The sequence below is a fragment of the Sycon ciliatum genome, chromosome 5, assembly GCF_964019385.1.
Source record: "Sycon ciliatum chromosome 5, ocSycCili1.1, whole genome shotgun sequence".
Taxonomy (NCBI): Eukaryota; Metazoa; Porifera; class Calcarea; order Leucosolenida; family Sycettidae; genus Sycon; species Sycon ciliatum.
Window position 1 is genome coordinate 25,137,761 of NC_088647.1, and position 5,196 is coordinate 25,142,956.

Sequence of the window (5,196 nt, forward strand, 5' to 3'; positions counted from 1 at the left end):
CTGACTTGTACTCGTACTGTTGACTGTTGTTGTAGTTGTACAGCTGTAGCAAGCAAGAGACTACATGGGCAGTACCAGGGTCGTAAAATACCGGTATTTTACGACTCCCTGGTATGTACGTACTCTTGATGCAAGCTCCAGCGCCGTTGTCATGACTCTATCATCAGTAGACTCTACGTAGATCTAGGTCTGCGACTCTGGTTGTGACGTCGTTGCAGTTTCTTCTCCTGACAAGTGACATGATGTGTTTCTTTGGTTCCAAAATTATTTCCTGTAGAAGATGAACGTCCATATTATGATTATATGCATACGAGACTCGAATGTAGTAGCTGGTCTGGTGTTTCTGTTAGTTTGACTGACTAGTGAGTTGCAGTTTGAAAGTATGAGCAGCGTTTTTGACCCTGCAGTTTATAATGAATCGATATCCATAAATTTGTGATCGATGCTTTTAAATATACCTCAATGGGGACTCAACGGATGTCCCTGGGCCTGCGAGCATGTTCTACGGCAGGTGATAACCCTTATCTGGTTCCCAATGCCGACATTGAGTCTGCGACTTCGTCAAAAGTAGCAGGGCTGAGAAAAAGATTCGCCAAAGGTGAAGGTCAGACAACTGGAAACTTCTATTCAAATTTGACAGTACGAGCATTTCACTCACCTATCAGCATTAAATCAAAGACAAAGGCTGACCCTGCTGCTTATGGTATAAAATATTAAAACTCAGCTGGCCATCTCCAGAGTGGTAGAGATTCAAGAGGGCAAAATGCTGGCGCTGGAAATGCCGCATGATTGTATGCTGGATGTTGACAGTAAAGCACCCATTGAGGGTGGTCTGCAATCTTCTTCCAACACAGAAGTAGATCTGGATAAGTGGAAGAAGTTTACTTATCAGTCACTGCACTTATCTTAGAGATAGGGCTTACGTTCAAACCAATCTCAACACAATATGCTGCAGACGTTGTCTGGCTGTGGGGCTTGGTCATGTGACTCGAGAAGGACCTGAAGCAGCATCATAATATGAGCAACAGTATAATACCCCCCCCCCCCCCCCCCGGTGTGCAACTCTTGATCAGTCCCTGTATGGAAGCCCGCTAGACGGAATTCCTCCATTGCGTCATTTTTTGGTGCAGTGCGATGAGTTGTGGCCGAATCTGTGCAAAAATGTGGAAATGTGCAGTCAACACGAGAAGCGTCCTCAGAGACTGCCTAAACTGCGATATTAATCCGATTTCTCGAGTAGCAAAACAAAGCTCCTGATGCCCGATCTCTGTATCTCTTGCGCTGTCCACAGTGCCACGTGCCTCAGCATGTTTCAGGAAACCTTCGAAGATAATTTCAACTGACTGTAGTGTACAAGCTACATGTATGTACACAAGTAACAGTGTCCTAACTGTTTCCTGTCAATGTGCGTCGTATGCCTGGCTCACACCACACTACATTGTAGGCCGATTTTTCGGCCAATGCTCCGACACCGATTTCAAACCAGCCGACTGTGTCTGGCAGACTCGGACTACCTCTACACACGGTCTGTTTTCTCTTACTTATTTGGCTGCAGACAGATGGAATATGGACTGGGACAGGCTGTCTTGCCATCACTAAAAGACAATAATGAAGAACAGTAGGTCACGGAAAACACCCTGTGAGAACGAAAACATGCCTGCGATGCTATGCTTCCTATCCAATTCCACCGGTGCACCGTAAGACACAGCCACTAGTTTCAAATTCAAAACACAGCTTTCGCAGCATAAAATGCATTTGACAAGTTATTTTTCATCCACTAGCAATCCTTGAAGCGATATCAAGAGTCCATAAACATGCACTCTTGGTGATATCCAACAACTAACCGTTACTTCAGAACATTGATGACCGAATATCCCGGTTTGGGATGCCATTTTACCGGTACACATTTGTTAGAAAATGACAGACCGATTATTTGAATACTGAGAATACTATGAAAGTAGGACAGGATTCAAGACACTTTTCAAAGTTGGATCATTCCCATTTTTTGACACAACGGGCATGAAGAATAGCACTTCCAGTTGCAACAATTCATTTGGATGTAGCTATACAAGTCATGTAGAAGTGGCTGAAAAAACGTCATTTTACAACAAAATCACCTCGTACCGTATTCACAGACGTAATATAAGCTATGTATAGCCCATGCGCTCGCTTATATCGGGATTTTTTAGAGCATTTCTTTGATGCTGTCCCTGCGATAACACCGTTCAATAGACACCCTTAGCAAACAACGTTATGTTGCGCGGTACAACCATATACGCGACACAAGGTGAACTGCGTACGGGCTAGCTGCGGACTATGCAATGTTTAATATAATAAATTCGACGGGGTTCGCGTACCGGGTAGGTCAAGAACAAGGAGTCGTACAACTCCCTGGTCAAGAAGTATATAATAACACATGGTACGCGGGCATTATGGCTGATTTATGCCCTAGTGCGTAGCCCGAGGTCGTGCACCGTAGCCCAAGGGCCGCAGGCCCGCGGGCTACGGTGCACGACCGAGGGCTACGCACTAGGGCATACAATCAGCCATAATGCACGACGCACCATGTGTTTATTATAGTTCATACATGCCACGTGCCTAGTTGTAGACAAATAAGGTAAACATGGTCAAGGGAAGGTTCCAATCAGCTGTCATATGAATGAAGGGTCAAACAAGATCGGAAGGAGCTTTCTCCGTGGAATGATAGAACGTTTTGTGTCAGATTTACTTGCAGTTCCAGGAATATGCCTTTGCATTTTGGTGCATGTTAGTGGTGCCTATTGGGCGGTACGGAAATTAGCTGATTCGCTGCTGCTTTGGAGTTAGTTGGACGCAAACAGCCTTGACCAAGTGGCACTAGTAATAAGACTAGTTTTGAGAGTACATTTTAAGTGTTCTTATTCGGAACAATGATACTTTTTCACATACATGTACATTGAGATTGTGTTCGCATTGCTTTCAGTTTACTTGACGTCCATATGTACACTGGACATGTAGCTAGGTACATTTGAAGTACATGTACATGTAGATGTAACTGTATATTTTGTAGGAGTTCGAGATACAATCTGATCTATTCCAGATACTTTGTGATGCATGTTCACCTGTCGACTTGTTCGTCTCTGACTTGAATTTAGGAATGCATTGTAATGACATGCTGTGTACTATTGTCGCGTTGTTATAAATTACTTCTCCTATGTCGACATTGCTAGTAAAATATAATTGTTTTGGACGGTGCACGTAAGTAGTTTCGTTTTGTGTGGTGTGTGCGAGTGCATGTGGTGTCCTTAGGAATGGTCCCATGTGTTCTACGTGCGCTGGAGTACTGCCAATTATGTACCAGGTCACTGCCCAAAAGGCATGGCTTGGTGCATATTTGGCAGTGCACCAGCGTACGTAGTACGCCTGGGGTCATTCCTAATGGGCATGGGTACGCCGTACCCGGGCATTATCGTCTGATTATAGAGAGGTTCTGCAAAACGAAAATGTGTACGAACTTTCGCTCTACGTCACAAAGTGAGAAACTTCGCACGAACTTTCGCAACTTTGGACGCGAAACTTGCAGGGAACGCGAAATGAACTTTCGTAGGAAGTTTCGTGAGATCGGATCATGGCGTACGTGCACTTGGCGCATGCAAACTACGAAAATGTGCAGAACACAAAGTTCGTGCGAAAATTCGTACACATTTTCGCAAGGCCTGTCGCGAAACTTCGTTCGAATTTTCGTTGTGCAGAACCTCTCTAATGCCCTGGTACGGTGGTGCTCTGATTGGCCAAATGCTAGCAACGACCTGACAACAGGCACGTGACATGTATGAACCACCTTTCCGCTTCCGTGGGACGCCACCACCCCCTGATCAGGCGTCAGATGCGGCTCCTAAACGGTGGGCCATGGAGGAGGATAGATCAGATCCACCAACCAGAGGCCAAAGGCCTCGATCCCATTTGCAGCACGGTTGGAAAAAAATCCTTCCAAGCAGGACTCGAACCCGGTACCTCTCGTTTCTCAATGATTGTCTTAGACCAACTCACTGTGCCTGCCTGAGCTGATGCAATATTTGGGCTATTATATGCAATATGTCCCATAACGTTTTTACGCTGCAGCTTCAACGCTATTTGGGTGATCAAGGTACGAGTACCGTAAAAAATAACGTTACCCTTGTTTGCTTTGTAATTCCAGAAGGAGTCGTCATTACAGGTACAGTGATACGTGAAATGTGAATTCTGTTCAGTTACAAGCCCAGGCGCTTACCGTAAAGCTGTCCCCTTGGAAAAACGCGATTCCGCGGCCGCGGCAAATTTCGCAGAAGTTGCCATCATCCGCGGAAATCACGGAATCCACACTTTTGCCCGCGGAATCTGAATTTTTTTAGGGAAAATTACTAAAATTACTACTCAGAAAGCAGCAGAAAAACTACTTTGTGATCTGTTTGAGCACATTTCTCTTGCCAGTGCAGGTCTCTCCATGACGATGATTCTTCACTCTTATTCAGTTTGTGACTGCAAAGGATAGTATGAAAAGTACTCCTTCATGCGACTACGGACTAGTTGTCATATCCTCTACGAGGAGGGTGAAAAACGTGCAGGAAATGCCGCAGATTTTTGATTTTACCGCAGAAAATGCCGCAGAAAACCCCCCTTTTCCCCGCAGAATTTGCCGCGGAATTTTGAATTCTTCGCCGCGTTTTTCCAAAGGGACAGGTAAAGTACCGTTGATCCGCCCCCCGCCATGTCGCTTCCCAGCTGGGTTTTCGGCAGGGGGCGGGAATTAGATCAAGGCTGTCAAGTGCAGTGCAATGTACAACAACGTAGAGGATCAGACTTGATGTGCTGAATTGTGCACATTTTCATCCTGGATTGGCAAGTATTGTGTACAGCAGTGCATGCGTTGGTTCAACATCGTATTTCGTTGTATACGCCGAAGTCGCTTCACAAGTAGAAAATCGACAGGGGGCAGGAATTAGAGAGGGGGCGGATCAACGGTACTTTACAGTATACGCAAAGAGTGCGCTTATATCCGGATTAGGCCTGTGCGCGTTTATGCACGTGAATACGGTACAGACACGCCCTCCGAAAGTAAATACTATTTTCCAGGTGGCCCCGAATTTTGGGCATGAGGGATAATCATCAAGTATATTCTTTGGCTTGGGCTTGATGGCAGTTTTAGCCATACACACATTGCATCCCAAAACACACAAA